This window comes from Canis lupus, chromosome 24, assembly GCF_048164855.1.
Source record: "Canis lupus baileyi chromosome 24, mCanLup2.hap1, whole genome shotgun sequence".
NCBI classification, from domain to species: domain Eukaryota; kingdom Metazoa; phylum Chordata; class Mammalia; order Carnivora; family Canidae; genus Canis; species Canis lupus.
Window position 1 is genome coordinate 52,843,204 of NC_132861.1, and position 18,238 is coordinate 52,861,441.

General features: G+C 46.0%; 1 protein-coding gene across 4 annotated transcripts in view; it reads right to left on the bottom strand.

Annotated features, from left to right (window-relative positions):
• HDLBP (high density lipoprotein binding protein) overlaps positions 1-18,238 on the bottom strand; it is a 69,065-nt gene that overhangs the window by 46,066 nt on the left and 4,761 nt on the right. The window lies entirely within an intron of this gene.

Genomic DNA, 18,238 nt, shown 5'->3' on the forward strand with positions numbered 1-18,238 from the left:
TAAATTTTTAAGGTAGATAGTAAAAATTTTGAAATTCTATAGGAAACTCTTATTTGCTAGAGTTGGGTTTTCCAAACCAAAGCAGAAATGGAATTTGACAAAAAGGTTTTTCTTATTAATAAACTTTATATAACTCTTTTTACAAGACCCAAATCAATTTACTATGAATTTCTTGTTTAAAATAAATTTAGAGGACGAGAAGGAATACAAAACGGGTACTGTGTCCGTCCTGAGTGTCTCCTCTGCCACAGACGCCCAGGAGTGTGTGGCACAGAGAGCTGTCTCAAAGGCTTCCGGGAAGAAGTGACCAAGTTTAGTGGACAGCTTTCATTCCTTCCAGGGACTCCAAAAAATCCATTAACAACCCAAACAGAAGCAAAAAATAAAAACATCTTTTATAGAAATGAAGAAAACATTTGACTTGTACAAAAGAAAATGCACTTTGAAAGTGGGAGAGATCCTACATCACACTTCTCAGTTCGGTAAGTATGAGGTCTGATGAGCATCAGAGAAGGTACAGGAAAACTGGTGTGGCTGGAGGAATAGCTGACGTGACCTCTTTGGAGAGCAATCTGATTACACACTGCAACTTAAAAAAGCACAAATGTGCTTTGACCCGGTAATTCCTAGAGCCTCTCCCATGTGTGCTCACGTAGGTGCCGAGAAACAAACGTACTGTGGCTTTTTCACAGGAGCAAAAGACTGGATGCTTGTGTTGTTTCTAGCAGGGTGCTGGGTAAACCAATGATGGCGGGACACAAAGTCTCCTACCGGACCTACTGAGCGAGCAAGTCTCCTCCCACCGGCAAACCGAGAAGGCAGGCCACCCTCCACTCACAGACCGCCTCCGTGTGCCCCAACTGCAGTGCCCACCTGCGACGCTGCACTTGCTCCCAAACCTCTTGTTAATGTAACTACACAACTTAAAAATGATGCAAAATAAGGAAAGAAGAGTGAAATGTTCCTAGAATATTAAACTTATCACACGGAAATTCTCAGTGAGGACAGATTGCTTTAAAAAAAAATTGTGTCACTTAGGTGAAAAATTCTTAAAAACCTCAAGGAATCTGACATTCTAATTGCTTTGTCTTAAGTTCTTGATCCACTTAAAAGAAATTGATGCTGAATGCCCTAGATAACACAGTGGGAGTTTGGTTTCTGTAAGAAGAGATTATTAGAATCCAGTCAGCAGCCCCTCAGATACAAGGTCTCAGCCCTGTACAGATGGTGGGGGAGTGAACGAGTGTCCCTCCCTCAACCATACAGCCAGGGTCCAGGTCAACTCACGAGAGACGGGCAGCTCTGCGAGGAAACGTGTTTGCGTGTGCATAAAACGCCTATGCCTTACTTGTAGGCCGTCTAAGCTGCTGAGACTCCAAGAGGGAGCACAGAACCAGGCACTGGGGAGCAGCGCGTGGGGGCTGGTAAGGGAGGACGGACTGGAAAAAGCAGCAACTGTATTGAGAGGTGAGCACATGTAAAAATAGCATATATGTCTTATACCACTTACCCAAAAAAAGGTGTGTGTTAACAGGTTTAGAAATTACTGATAGAGCTAGGCTAAGCGCTCCTGAGAGTCCGCTGCAGAAGGATAGCTCTGTTTTATAGGGCGCTCTTACTTTGTCCATGGATCCTTCTGTTTGGAGAGGGAAACAAAGACGTACTATTAAACAGCATTTGCTACCACAGATCAGCAAAAGGCAGGGTCACAAGAATTATTTTCTTCACTGGTTTATTAGACCATGGTACAAGCAAGACGTCTGAAGTAAGACTTCTGTGTTGTTCATTTCCTTGGGAGGGACTGCTGATTACAGAGGTTGCACGCACCCTGAAAGCCCCTGGGAATTGGAAGACACCCAAGACTGTCTTTATGTACCTGCAGGGCGGTACAGAAGGGGTTTGTCTCGCCTCAGCATAAAGAAAAACGCCCGTGAGCGTAGTAAGCAAGCCCCCAGGATTGCACTGAGCAAGCCGGGCCGAGCGGCTCTCCCCCGGCACCCCCGCGCACGGCCACCACACGCTTGCAGCGCGGCCGTGGTCTCCTCCACACATAAAATGGTTTGTTTCCTTACAAGAGCCAACCACTCACTGCTTCCAGGTGAAATGGATCTTGTGACCCTTGGGCCATCTGTGTCTCTGAATGCCATGGGAACAGGTTTCAGAGCAGTAACAGACTGGGGGCCACAGCAAGTCCCACCTCAAGGCAATGGTGGCGTGAGAAGAGGACAGCAAGGGCCGGCCGGAGACGAGACACCAGCATAGGACGCCTTGGGCAGTACCTCCACCCCACCCCCACCAAGTCCCACAATCAAAAAAATACTTTTGATCTTCTGACTGTAAATTCCATTTAAACTCTAAGAAACAAAAGAATTCTTAGGGCAACAACTTATACTTAAAAAATGTTCTTCCTACAAGTACATAGGGAAGTCTATGAGCTGGACTGAACTTAGCTCGTTTATAAAACATTATGCTAGAGGGACACCTGGGTGGCTCAGCGGTTGAGCATCTGCCTTCAGCTCAGGGCTGATCCCAGGGTCCTGGGATCGAGGCCCGTATCAGGCTCCCCGTGGGGAGCCTGCTTCTCCCTCGGCCCGTGTCTCTATGTGTCTCTCATGAATAAATAAAGAAAATCTTTAAAAAAACAAACAAACAGGGGATCCCTGGGTGGCTCAGCGGTTTGGCACCTGCCTTTGGCCCAGGGCGCGATCCTGGGGTCCCGGGATCGAGTCCCATGTCGGGCTCCTAGCTTGGAGCCTGCTTCTCCTTCTGCCTGTGTCTCTGCCTCTCTCTCTGTGTGTCTCTCACGAATAAATAAAGTAAACGTTTAAAAACAAACAAAATCATTATGCTAGAGACACAAAGTTAGCTGAAGCCATGGGTAGAAATACCTGGGAACTGGCATCAGTCCTATCCAAACAGAAACGTAATGCTTCTCTCACAAAGACACAAACATCAGAAAAATCAAGTCTTCAGATTCTCTCCTGCCCGGGTTATTAAGCCCAGGTAGACACCAAGCAGGTGACACTGGACATGTCACATCTCTTCCCCTGGCCCGTCTTCTCATTTGCCAAATCAGCAGGTGGGACTCCGTCATCTCTTCCAGTACTTTCTGAGTCTGCTCTAGGGAGTGAACCTCACCTCTAGATTTCAAGAATTTCTGGTATAGTTGTCCCCTCAAAGAACAAACTAATTCAACATAAAGGTGCATAAAGTGCACCTTTCTGTTGGACATGTATTTTTTACTCTCCATCGTGGACTCAGAGCAGGCCAGCAAGCTGTAAGTGCATCTGGGGAGCGGCCGCTGAGGCACTTGGCCTGCCTGCAGTGAAGGGTGGGCAGGGCAAGAACAAACTGTTGACCCCACTGTTAGAAAATCAGCGCCAAGCAAAGAGGGATATGTGGCAAAGACCAGCTGTTTATGGCTCCACAGGGAGCCAAGAGAAGCAGGAGGGCGGCAGGGTCCAACAGCAGCAGCATGGAAGCCCCACACTCAGGGGCTGAGGCCAACTCCAAGCAGACATTAAGCAGCCACTTGGAACGGACTCCACCTACTGTGCGAAGGAGGGGATTGGGAACACAGTAGGGAAGCAGCAGAAACTGTAAGCAATAAAAAGGTAAAGTCTGGAAACAACCACAACTTTATTGAGGCGGCGGCAGATTGAACAAATCATGCCATATCCATGCAACTAAAGCAACATGTGGCCTACAAGGCACAGGAGAGACCTCCACACACTAGTACGTGTGGTCTCCAGGGAGCAGGACAGAAGGTGCAGGGTATGCTACCTTCCCCTAAGAAAGAATCAGAAATGTGGTAGGTCTACACACACGCCCAGTGAGTATACACCTATAGGTGTAGATAACATACATATCTGTTTGCCTTCTGGAAAAGAAATGATAGAAGAAAACAACGTATAAAGGAGAGAGAAGGGATGGAAGCCACATTCATCTGAATATACCATGATTCACCATTTTTTTTAGTACCATAAATCAGAGAAGTACAAACCCTAGAAATAAATAAAATATGCCCTATTTCCTTATCTTGATGCTGGTTCTATGGATGGGTTCAGTTACTGATAATCCACTGAGCCACAACACTAAAGATTTGCATAGTTCTCTATGTTTATTATAATTGAAGAAAAAAATTCAAAAAATACGGAAACAAATCTAACAATGTCACATTGGTGGCATAAACATCAGAGGAAAGTAACTAATATGCCGTAATTTGACAGCATATTCCAAGTGATATATCCTGATAATGTTAGCATTGTTATTCTAAGTATGTTATGTGTTTTAAGGTCCAGTTATCAGGTTAACAACCTTAAGAATGAAGATTTTTGGTGTAAGATACACACTGAAGTAAAAATCATATAAATATTCATTTGAACCAGAAATGATCATACTCCTGATTATTTCCTAAATCTACTATGAGAACCAACTGTGAAAATCAATAAAGGGAAACCCCAGTAAACTGGAGTAGGGACGATAAAGGGGAGCCACTTTAACCACTCAAGGTCAATCACAGGAAGAATCGTCTTTTACAGGCCCCAACAGGGAAAGACATGTGCTCTGGCTCCAGTAAGAAACCAGCAACCTCGGCAACGAAGCCAGTGAGGAACTGACATCCTAATCCTCCCCAGTGACATTGCTTCAAAATAACCTCTCCCAACATCTTCCTCCTTCTCTAGAAAATAACGTTCCTCTTCTCTGTTGGACTTGCCTACCACTTGGCCATACATATCCTGCATGTATGGAATTGCATGCAATTCTGTTATTCTTGAATAAATCCATTTTTCTTGGTAGAATAACTGCTTTATTTCTATGGTTAACACAACACAGTGGCAGTGAGCATCCCTACCTAGCACAAGGACTGTGGCATCCAAACACCATTCCCCACTAAAAGGACCCAGGGGCTCCTCAGAAAAATGGCTGATCTCAGATGCTGAACACAATAGGGACAAGGTGGGGCACCTAGCTGTGACAGAAAGGAAGGAGTCACAGACTAATGGGGATCACATCCAGAGGACACAGAAGCCAACTTCGGGAAATAACAGGACCTTCAAAAAATGTCTTAAGTGGGTTGAAACACAATTATATATATACCCATGAGTTGATGATACTAGGAGAAAAAAAGCTACAAAAATGCATTTTCACTTTGGAAGTTGCTAGTCCCAGTGCATTCTGGACACCAATAAAGGAGATGAGGAGCCCCACTTCAGGGTAATCAGAATGAGAAGAGAAACATTCTTTATAGGACAATGCCAACTAAAAAACCTAGACAGAAAGAAAAATCTCGGGCACCTGGGTGGCGCAGTTGGTTAAGCGTCGGACTTTTGGTTTCAGCTCAGGTCATGATCCCACAGTTGGGCTTTACATTACAGTCTGCTTCAGAGTCTCTCTTCTCCCCGCCCCTCTCTGCTTATGCACGTGTTTGCTCTCTAATAAATAAAATCTTAAAAAAAAAAAAAAAAGAAACAGTTCTTCATTTTGCAAATTGCCAACTGGATGCTAACTCACTGTCCCCAAAGATATCCAGGTCATTATTCCTGGAGCCTGTGAATGTTACAGAGGAATTAAGAATACTGAGATGGGGAGGGCAGCCCAGGTGGCTCAGCGGTTTAGCGCCACCTGGAGCCGAGGGCCTGATCCTGGAGACCCCGTTTCGGGTGCCGCCTCGGGCTCCCTGCATGGAGCTTGCTTCTCCCTCTGCCTGTGTCTCTCATGAATAAATAAATAAAATCTTTTTTTTTTTTAAAAGAGATTACTGAGATGGGGAGATTATCTTGGATTATACAGGTGAGACCTAAATGGAATCACAAGTATTCTTAAAATTGTGTACTTTAATGAGAGAGGGTCCACAAGGAATGCAGGCAGCCTCAAGAAGCTGGCAAAGGCAAGATATGGATTCTCTCCTGGAGCTTCTGAAGTAGACCCTGCCGACACCATGCCTTACCCAGTGAGACTCACTTCAGCCAAATCTGCGGTAATCTAGTATAGCAGCAAAAGTACACTAACACACGGATGAAATAACGGACACAAGCAAAATGGCCACGGGTTTCATAACCCAAAGCCAAGCAGAGGACTGGTTGATAGAAAGCTCTATAGGGGACAGTGGTGGCCTTGCTGACATCATACCCTTGATCAGATGTTAACATCACAAAATGACAGCTACATATCATGCCTCCTGGTATACTGCAATAGGGTACACAGCAAAATCCAGGATATATTCTTGGCACCGCCCCTACTTCCCACCCCACATACCTCTGGGTGGCGGGGGGGAGGGAATCAAACCTGAAACAAATTAAGCATCTAAACACAGCTACCAGTTTACAGGAACTATGAGGATCATAAAAATGCACTACCTACCCCAATACAATCAACCCAATCCACCACGTGTGGAATTCCACAGCACCAACAGCCCTGCAGCTTTCATAAATGACAATAAAAGCAAAAAAAGAAAAAAACTGTTATAGATTTGAAAAGATGGGATGCCTGGGTGGCTCAGCGGTTGAGTGTCTGCCTTGGGCTCAGGGCGTGACCCCGGGGCCCTGGGACTGAGTCCCAATCGGGCTCCCTGCATGGAGCCTGCTTCTCCTTCTGCCTGTGTCTCTGCCTCTCTCTCTGTGTCTCTCATGGATAAATTAAATCTTAAAAACAAAAACAAAAAAAGACTTGAAAAGAGACAAAAGAGGGGCACCTACGTGGCTCAGAGGGTTATGTCCAACTTTTGATTTTTGGCTCAGGTCATGATGTTAGGGTTGTGAGATCGAAGTCACGAGGCATGTTGCCATGCCAGGGTCATGTAGGGCTCTGTGCTCAGTGAGAGTTTGCTTAACATTCTCCCTCTCCCCTCCCTCTGCCCTTCCCTGTCCTGCTTGCGTGTGCACACATGCACTCTCCCTCTGGAAAAAGGGAAAAGGAAAAGAAGAGACAAAAGAGGCATCAACCAAATGCAGTGTGGAGAGACCTTCTTTGGGTTTTGATTCAAACAAACCTTATGTGACCTTTGGAGAAAACTGAACACAGGATAGATATTGGATATTAACAATGTACAGTTAATTTTGTCAGGGATGGTTTTCTTTTTTTTTTTTTTAATATTTATTTATTTATTTTTTATGATAGTCAGAGAGAGAGAGAGAGAGAGAGAGAGAGAGAGAGGCAGAGACACAGGCAGAGGGAGAAGCAGGCTCCATGCACCAGGAGCCTGATGTGGGATTCAATTCCGGGTCTCCAGGATCGCGCCCTGGGCCAAAGGCAGGCGCCAAACCGCTGCGCCACCCAGGGATCCCATAGGGATGGTTTTCTTTAAGCCCTCCTCTGTTAAAGATATATGCTAAAGTATTTACAAGTGACACAAAATCTGAAACCTGCTTAAAATAAAATACTCAAAACTAACAAAGTTTGGGGAGTGCAGAGGAAGACAAAACCAAAATGGCAAAACGTAGGAACTGTTAAAACTGGTTTACGGGTATGTGAGTCATCAGTACTCTCTTCTGTCTAGGGGTAGGTTTGAACATTTTCCTAATAAAAGCCTTTAAAAATAGAATCAAAGAGAAATACTTATCAAAACCTATAAGGATGCTGGCAAAGCTACGCTCAGAGGGTGAATCACACTTTTAACTTTTATCATAAAGAGTGAAGATAAATGAGCTAAACATTCATGTCAAATAGAAAAATCAAAGCAGAAATAATAAAAGAATTGGTAAGGGGCGCCTGGGTAGCTCAGTTCATTAGGTGTCCAACTCTTTTTTGTTGTTGTTGTTAAAGATTTTATTTATTTATTCATGAGAGACACAGAGAGAGAGAGAGAGAGAGAGAGAGAGAGATGCAGAGACACAGGCAGAGGGAGAAGCAGGCTCCATGCAGGGAGCCCGACGTGGGACTCGATCCCGGGTCTCCAGGATCACACCTTGGGCTGCAGGCGGCCCTAAACTGCTGAGCCACAGGAGCTGCCCAAGTGCCCGACTCTTAACCTCAGCTCAGGTCTTGATCTCAGGGTCTTGAGTTCAAGCCTCATGTTGCGCTTCACGCCCCGAAGGCAGCCTACTTAAAAATAAAAATAAAATAAAATAAAAATTGGATAGAAAATAAAAACAAAAATAGCTGACTCAATCAATCAAAACCAAAATCATTTTCTCTGAAAATAACAAAGAGCAATTAACTCCTTCTAGTCTGACCAAGGAAAGAAACACAGAGAATACAAGCTCAATGATACAATACTATCCTTGCTTGGTTTTGAAATAAAAACTACCACAAATGGCAGTAATTATATCTTCAGGTGGCTCCAAAGAAATATGAGCTTCTTTGCCCCATGGGGCCCTCACAAATTATTTTTGTATCTCACTGGCATTAATTGGGTTCTAAGCCTACCAGGGGACCGGTAACTATAGTCAAGGGACCAAGGAGATGGGATATATCTAATAGCCATAGCCAATCAGAATCCATCCATGCAGCTGGGCTGTTTCATCCAAAACACACAGTTTGTACCTGGTGGAAAGGGTGGCCCCCAGAGGCAAATCAAGGCACTGTTTGCTTCCCCAAACAATGAGTGGGTGCTGCAGAGAAGAGATTCTTCACGGCAAACTACTTTACAAACATGGAAAGTTCGGAGTTTGTTTTAAGAGACAGAGAATATGAGTGTATGAGTGGGGTGGGGAGAGGCAGAGGGAGAATCTCCAGCAGGGTCAGTCTCAGGACTCCCAAGATCATGACCTGAGCAAAAATCAAGAGTCGGATGCTTAACCGACCGAGCCACCCAGGTGCCCCAAACATGGAAAGTTTTTTTTTTTTAATATTTTATTTATTTATTCATGAGAGACACAGAGAGAGAGAGAGAGAGAGAGGGGCAGAGACACAGGCAGACGGAGAAGCAGGCTCCATGCAGGGAGCCCGACGTGGGACTCAATCCAGGGTCTCCAGGATCACGCCCTGGGCCGAAGGCGGCGCTAAACCACTGAGCCACTGAGCCACCCAGGCGTCCCAAACATGGAAAGTTTCAAACAAAACACCTAACCAATAAATCCAGCATTTTAAAAAAAGAGATTTATTTATTCATGAGAGGCAGAGAGAGAGAGAGAGAAAGGCTCCCCGCTGAGCAGGAAGCCTGATGTGGGACTTGATCCCAGTACTCTGGGATCATGACCTGAGCCGGAGGCAGACGCTTCACAGACTGAACCACCCAGGCACCCATCAGCATTTAACTTATAGAATAAGATACCATGAATAGGTATAGGCTCTGTTCTAGGGATACAGTAAGGATTCAATATTAGGAAATGTATGCATTTCAAATTTGTAGCTCAGAGGATAGATAACAAATGACTGATAGTTGGCCCTTTAAAAATGCCCGGGGATCCCTGGGTGGCGCAGCGGTTTGGCGCCTGCCTTTGGCCCGGGGTGCGATCCTGGAGACCCGAGATCGAATCCCACGTCGGGCTCCCGGTGCATGGAGCCTGCTTCTCCCTCTGCCTATGTCTCTGCCCCCCCCCCCCCTATCATAAATAAATAAAAAAATTAAAAAAAAAATGCCCAAAAGAATGAAGAAAGTCAATATGCATTCCTTGTTTCCTATGGAATTTAATACCAGTAGAAGGAAATGGTTACATGAAGGGTATTTCCCAGAAGTAAAATATAATTAGCATAAAACTGAAAGTATCCTATTAAAATACAGAACAAAATGGCACGGATGTCTACTATTGCCACAGATTGTCAAACATGCAACTTAAGATATAACTAAGCAAAGACACAAATGTCACTATTTGCAGATGACCGTCTGTCTAGAAATCCTCTCCAAAATAACAAAAAGCTAAGAAAACTGAAGGAAAGTTCAGCATGTCAGCAATACACAGTGTGCACAGGCAGCGGAGACATCACAGAGGAGAAAGCTATATGAAGACAAAAGCTGAGGTTGGAGTGATGTGGCCACAAGCCAAGGAGTGAGGTTGGAGTGATGTGGTCACGAGCCAAGGAGTGCGGGTGCAGCCATCAAAAACCAGAAGAGACAAAGAACGGTTTCTCGCTCAGTGCTGCAGAGGGAGTGTGTGGCCCTGCCAGATTTCAGATTTCGAGGCTCCAGAACTGAGAATAAATTTCTGTTGTCTGAAGGTACTAAGTTTGCGGTGATTTATTACTGCAGCCCTAAGAGACTAACCCAACATCCCAGTTGGATTTTTTCTTTTGTAACTACAAAAAAATTTCCCAGATTCACCTGAAAATAAAGTCTGCCTAAATTATTGGCCCAAAAAGTTAGTATTCACCTAAAATTAACAAAACGCACTACAAAGCCAATAGTAACTAGACTCGGTACTCACCAAATAAGAGGAAAAAGTACGAACAAAACAGACTGATGTGTGAGTATCCAGGAGTTTATCATTTGATACAAGTCCCTTTCAAATTAGTAAGGAAGGATAGCAACAAACAGAAGCGGGCCAATAACAAATTTCCATTTTGAAAAAAGTATAAAAATGGATTCCTGCCTCACACCACACTCCAAAATAAATTCTAGCTGGCTTGAAGATCTGACAGTTAAAAAAAAAAAAAAAAAAAAAAAAAATCAAGCCTTAAGGAGCTAGAATATTGAGGAGAAAAACCTGTGATTTGGGGGTGCAAAGACCTACTGAGGATATAGGCTGTAGACACCGTCACAGCAAGTATTGACTCATCTGACCCTGTAAGAGGTTAGGAATCTCAGCATAGACTATCTAATAGAGAAGTTAGGATACAAATAATTTTTCTGTTTGGCAGATATCTCAATAGGCTAGGACCTGTGGTCACACAGTTCACAGAAAATTCACACAAACTGCAAACAGACATGAACAGACATTCAATTTCAGTCACCCCTTCCTTTAGGAGATCAACAAAGATGTACAGAAGTGATGCAATGTTTGAAATGGTCGGGAGAAACCGGCAAGGCACTACTGAGACGTGTAAAACTAGAACACCTCACCAACAGCAGACACACGCCAATTCAGCGACCACATTTCAAAGAAGCTCCTTCCCAGAAGTGCCGAAGAAGAACCCAGAACGCAGAGGTGCAACTCCTCTAAGAAGGCTCGCAGGCAAGGAATTAGAAAGAACACGAGTGAGCATCAGCGAACAAGCGGTTAACTATATAGCGCCACGTCCAACCACAATAGGTGTGCTGTCACAAACAGTGAAGCGATGGTTCAGGTAATGGCCTGGAGTGGAAAGACCGAGGATAGAACTTTTTTAAAATTGGGATGTGGGATCCCTGGGTGGCGCAGGGGTTTGGCGCCTGCCTTTGGCTCAGGGCGCGATCCTGGAGATCCGGGATCGAATCCCATGTCGGGCTCCTGGTGCATGGAGCGTGCTTCTCCCTCTGCCTGTGTCTCTGCCTCTCTCTCTCTCTCTCTCTCTCTGTGTGTGTGACTATCATAAATAAATAAAAAATTTAAAAAAAATATTTAAAATTGGGATGTGGGCTTCCATGTAAGAGGATGCCCACCTCTCTGGTGTTATCAGCACCCAGGTGAAGTGGGCAGGGGAGACTCGTAACACAGCGCTGGCTCCTCAAACAAGCAAATACATTAGGGACTACTAGCTCTGTCGGAAAGACTGCTACCAATTTAAAAGGAAAAAACTGGAATGCACACTGGGGTATCTGACTGGAATCAGAAGTCCTGGAATGAACCCTTGTTTTCCAACAGAGAGAGAGAATACACACGACTGTGTTTTTATAAACATACACGTGTGTGCATGTGTGCACCTGTGAGTGTGTACATGCACAGATGTACACACACACACATACTCTGCGGCTCTATCCACTGAGAGGGCCCGGGTCAGTAACACATCAACAACCGCCTACCTGGTGTCCAGAGTCTGCTTCTCTGAGCACCACCTGCCATCAAAAGGAAGCAGGCATCTTTGAAGAAAAGGCTGATTCCCTGTCTGGGACAGGGGAAGCACACGAAAAGCCCAGAGTGTCTTGCTGTACTAAAAAAAGCAAGATGTTCTAAATGAAAAAGGGGGATGCATCAGAAGGACCTGGGAGCCAGCTTTAAGGGCTATGAACATTACAACAGATAACGAGGGAGGGTGCATCAAATACAACGGGAAGCAGTGAGCCTAGGCTGATACAGGAATGTGACAAAAATGAAAGTCTGACAAATATTTAGTTTCACAAGTTACCCCCCACCCGCCCCCCACACACACTTAAAATGACAGAGACTCCACAGGAGAGAAGTTTGGCAGACACCACATTAATCCTCGACCAAAGTGAACATCACCAGTAACGGGACACACTGAATTTGTGAGCCACCCCACGGAACGCAGAGAAAACCTGGCATTCCTTCTGTGCCGTTCCGGCCACAGATGCAAAGGCTGAATCTAATAGAAAGGAAACACCAAACAAAACCCACACCGACAGACATTTTACAAAGTAAGCACCTATAATCATTTCGAGAGTCAAGATCAAGAAAGCCAAGGTAAGAGGCGTAAACACTGCAGCTTGAAGACAACTACAGAGACCTGGCAATGAAATGTTGCCATGTGATTCGGAACTGGATCCTTCTGGTGAAATGTGAATGGGCCTCAAGGTAGCAAAGAGCATCCTCCTTAACTTCCTGATTTTGATGGTTGTATTGTGGTTAAGGAGGGGAGAGTCTTGTTTGTAGGAAATACATAAAAATATCTAAGGATGATAAAGTTTCATATGCCCAGCTTATTCTCAAATGGTTCAGAAAAGATGCTTTGTACCATACTTGTAACTCCTCGGTAAGACACCTAATAAAATTAAATGGAGAATAGTACTACTTTTTAGTTAGTAAAATAACGAATGAACGAATCCCTGAGCACCTGCGTGGCTCATTGGGTTGTGGGTCTGACTCTTGATTTTGATTCAGGTCATGATCTCAGGGTCCTGAGAGATCGAGCCTGCCGTCGGGCTCCGTGCTGAGTGCAGATCCTGCTTAGGATTCTCTCCCTCTCCCTCTGTCCCTCCCACCCTCACCTGCTTGTGCACATGGTCTCACTCATTCTGTCTGAGAAACAAATTATAACACAAATAAATAAATGCCTTCTATTGGAAATGAATATATTGATATAATATAGCAGAGGGGGTGGCAAATGGCAGTGATCCTTCAAAGTCAAAACACACGTGATTATAATCTATTTAGATCAATGCATATTTCACTCACTTTCCATGTAGCATAATAAAATTTTAATCACTAAAGTCTGTTATAATCATCTTCTCAGAGTTCATAAAAGCAGATTTTCAAACCATGAGAAAGTGTCAAGGAAGTCACTGGCAGCACTAAGACCTGCCCAGCTGCTCACCCGAAACAGCAGCAGTGTCAGCACGGACCCCCACCAACTCCCCCTGGGAGGGCCCCTCAATGCTCCTCGGCTTTTTTAGACACCACACCCACAAGGGAAAAACAATGTAAAGCCCAATCAGACCGTTCTCTGAGCAAGACCCAGAGACACTGGCAGATGGGGCAAGCCATGTCATGAGACATGGTGAGAGGAGCACCGCCCACGACGAGGGGAGCAGTATCTAGGTGGGGGGAGGACGGCGACCACGTCAATCAGCACCAGGTTTAAGAGAAAGGAAAGCAGCCCCCACCACCACTTCAGGATGGGGTGAAGAGAGAAGACAGACAAAAAGTACATTCCGGAATTAAAATATTCCTCTAAGAAGCCTCTTAGTGCACACGAAATCAGTGCTAAATAGACTAAATTGAAAACAGCCTTCCATAAAGCCGTATGCCAGACTGACAGCCGACGCTGAATTTCAAGTCAAATGCCACGAGATCCGATGGAAGAGAAAGACCCACCCGTCACCACTGTGTGCTTCGCAGGCCATTTCCTCCTGGAAGATTTAGTCCTAAAACTAATGGTAGAACCTGAAACCATCAAGTCCGTGTTGGAAAAAAATGGACGGGCTAGAGGTACACCCACTGTCTCCGGCTCAGCAGCACCCTCAGGACTGGAGGGAACCCGAAGCCCCAGCCAACCAAGGACAACATGGTGAGAGTTGGGGGAGACAACGTAAGGAAAGCCAATGGTGAGCCTACCCACGATTTACAGATCGACTGCTGATGCTCCCCGAGTAACACCGTCTTTTTCTGTTTGCCCAATCTTTCAGAGAAGAATTGCACTTACAAATCTCAAGGGGACACGGTGATCATCTCCAGCATCTGCATAAACTAAAGATGGACCCTGACACCACCAAGTCCGACGGGTCACCCTGGCTGCAGCTGGCTCTCGTCTGCACATCCCAGACACCACCACGCTGAGCACTGGGAGCCAAGGGGCTCTGTGCACAGGCAGCCTGGCAGCACTGCTGAGCTCACTGGCGGGCGACAAAGGCGACACACAACTTTGGTCTCATGGGCTGGCGAGTCAGCTCTGAGCATAAGCAAATGTATCAAAATAGAAGCCTTGTTTCAAAAGAAAAAAAATATTCTTCAAATTGATCTCACACACACTGCTTTAAGCCACTACTACAGGACCACCTAGCTGATCTTCCACTTGTCAGAAAAAGTCAAAACAGTACACATAATTCAGAAATTCCACTTGAAAGATATTTCCAAGTGAGCCAAGTATTAATAAAATCAGAAAGCATATCACATAAAAGTAAAATGAAGAGCAACACTACACATCTGATTTCGTCCACAAGAGCTGGCAAATGTCCCTACTTGTCCACACACGACGTCCGGGAGTCAGTGTGCTATCGCCACCAGGAAGGACACACGGCGAGCCCCACTCAGACACACTCCAGGGCCTTCTGTCAGTTACGGGACACCGTCGAGTAACACAGTTCACGACTGTCAGAACGGTGCAAAAGAAAAGGGCCATCCTTTCCCCTTATTTTCATTTTTCTAAATTTAATTTCCAAAGAAAGAGTTAAAGAGAGGACCAAAAGTTCTCGACTCTATGTAACGAGGAGTCAGAGACCGCACGTTTTGTATTGGGGGAGCCCTGAGAAGCAGAAACACTTCTCAACGAGTCACTCACCTTAACCAAATTTTAAAAACAGCAAAACAAAGCCAGATACATGACCTCCTTTCCAAAAGTATTCCTTCTAATTCCACAATTCTGTTGTTTCCCTTCTCTCTCGTACCTTCACTTGAAGACCAGACCAAAGGCTCTGGTCTTTTCCGGGATAAGGGCGTTCTCTCTAGCCTCGCCATCTCTCCTGAGGTCGTCTGTTGTGGCAACCTCTTTAGGAGTCTGGCTCTCTCCAGAGCCTCCAGATGTAACCTCCTGGAGGCTGGGAGCGGTTGCCATGCAGATAGCAGCCATCAAAGCACCTGCGGAGAAGACTGTTTTCCCTCCCCCAGGAAACACACACACCCAGAGCTTTGCAGAATGCCGCAGAACCAGTAACCAGGGAAATTCAGCCATCACGCCCTCCTGTGCCCGACCCTGGGAAGAGTCAAAAAGATTCTTGGCTCTCCCTCACAGCAGTGCCCTCCCTCCCAGCCCCTTTGACTTAATGGCAGCGCCCAGGCCCAGTAACGTGCAGACCTAACTCGCTGTACCACCACCAAGTTCACAGCACAGAACTTCCCTCCGACGGCACGACAGTTTCTGCGGCAGAGGTGGGAACACGTGCTGAAGTTATCTTCCCTCTCCAGAAAGAAACCAGAAGTAGCCCTGGTCCAGCCTGCACTCTACCTAGAAGCTTCAAGCACCAACATCATGAAGCTTACGGCTGGGATACAGTGTGTCCTGCTCGGGAGTTCTCAGGTGAGAGCCCAGTAGCATCCATAGGGTGCCCTCTGACCCAGCACTGCAATGCCAAGAATTACCGCTCTGCTTCACGAATGTGGTCCCCAGCTCAACCCACACACCTAAGGTGGGATACTTGAAGATCACACAAAGGGGGTGTGTGATTGATGCTGATAAAGGGGAACAGCATTCAAGACAAGCATAGCAGGTGGCTTTATGCCAGAACACCGGGCCAAGCAGCAGCGGCCCCTAAACGCTGTGCCTCGCCACTGCATAAGGCACATGCAAAGGATGCTCTTGGAGATCACAACACTTTGTTGATCCAAGCACGTCCAAAGCTCAGGAAAAAGTTGCTCCTTGGTTGGTTGAGGCCACAAATTCAACAGTGGTGGAAGAACACAAGAGCAACGTGTGGAGACCTGACCATCGGACTGACTTATCACTATGTCCAGCAAGTCGCTGAGTCTAGAAAGCTGTCCTGGATTCAGCAGCCCATTATAACTCGCCAAAAGTCAGTAAAAGACAAGTGTTCAGAATATCTGCTGTACTACAGGGCCCCCAAACAAGCAGACACCCACCAAGGGCTCCTCCTGAAACCCACATGGAGCCAGGGGCCAGGGACACGGAGAGAGACAGGCATGCCGGTAAGATGTCGCCAGGGAGATGCTGGTGCTGGGTGCTCTGATGGGGTGATGGAAACACCAGTCCAGCAAGAGTCCTGAGAAGAAAGCTGATCCCTTGGGGCAGCCCCAGATGGATGACAGCTGACAGCAGCTGTCCGCAAGTCACCCCACACATGGGCCCTGCGTGCTTGTTGACTTTGGGCCTGCCCTTTTTTTGGGGTTTCATTAGTTCACTTCCTTACCCAAAATGTACTGATGGATATGTACTTGGTGAGAAATGAATGCTTAATGACTGAATAAAGGAAAAAGATTCAAAATTCTAAAGGATGCAGGATAGTTTCAGTATGTATCTCAGAGCAGAATATCTTGCTCCAAAAGTTTGGTTGGCTCCACTCTTGGAAAAGACTCAGGAAAGGCTGCATGGACAGGATATCGGCTTCTTGACCCCAAGCTTTAGAGCAGCCCTGAGACAGCGAGGAAACACTACGTCAGTGTGTCAACATACGAAACTTCTAAAACTGAAAACAAGGATAAGAATGAAATCGTTAATAGATCTTGACTGTGCTCCGTCTCCTGCCCGTAAGAAGGAATTGAAATCCACTGTGGTATCACTGTGAGGACCAAGTGAGCTCACGTGCAGTGCTTCACAAGAGACGGCACAGAAACAGCTCAGGGAAGACCAATACTGCAGGCAACAGTCCTGCAAGGAGCTTTGCCCAGCCAGTCTCTACTATCCTCAACTGAAAAATGAGGCCTGTGACAGCCACACTCCAGGGCCCTTTTAAGGACTGACCCTGCCAAGTAAGGCTTCTTTTTAAAAAAAAAAAAAAAAAAAAGATTTTATTTATTTATTCAGGAAATACACAGAGAGAGAAGAGGGGCAGAGACACAGGCAGAGGGAGAAGCAGGCTCCATGCAGGGAGCCTGACGTGGGACTCGATCCCGGGTCTCCAGGATGATGCCCTGGGCTGAAGGCGGCGCTAAACCGCTGAGCCACCCGGGCTCCCCAAGGGCTTCTTTTTTTTTTTTTTTTTTTTTAAATTTTTATTTATTTATGATAGTCACAGAGAAAGAGAGAGAGGCAGAGACATAGGCAGAGGGAGAAGCAGGCTCCATGCACCAGGAGCCCGACGTGGGATTCGATCCTGGGTCTCCAGGATCGCGCCCTGGGCCAAAGGCAGGCGCTAAACCGCTGCGCCACCCAGGGCTTCTAACCTTCAGCGCTGCTGACCTTTTGACAATTCTTTGTCATGAGCTGAACTGGGCACCAGAGGATGAGGAGCACCTCTGGCCTCTAACCACTAGATGCCAGCAGCACCCCTGAGTCACGACAACCAAAGAGGTCTCCAGACACCGCCAGATGTTCTCTGGGGGGCAAGATGGCCTGGTTGAACCATTGCTGGAAATAAAGGGCATGGTGCCTGTTATGCAAGAATCAACAAATTAAAGCTTTACTACGCAAAGTGTTTCGCATCACTTGCACATCCTTGAAATGGATCACAAAATGGGATGCTACATGAGTGATTATCAGCTCCAAGTGCCATCCTTCCAAACTTGAAAACTCAATTTCCGATAAACTGAGGTGACCAAGTGTTCTGTGCTACCAGAGGAATAAAAAGAAGAGCCAAATCTCAGAGATTCGGCTTTCTTATCTTTAAAAGGAAGGAGCTAAAGTCCTACAGGTCAAGAAACACCCTGAATCACCCCGATTAAGCACAGGCCCCAAAGTGAAGTCCAGGTTTCCTGACTCCTGGCCACGGCGAGGACCGCCTTCCTCACCTGCACAGGCATCGTGACCCTTTGTCAAGTCTGGCAGAATGAACCAATGCCTGGCGGTCTACACTGAGGGACAGGCACGGCTGCATGCCTCACAAGATCCACCTTCAGGAATGTCTAAAGGTACCACTTCATAATGCTTATTTGGAAAA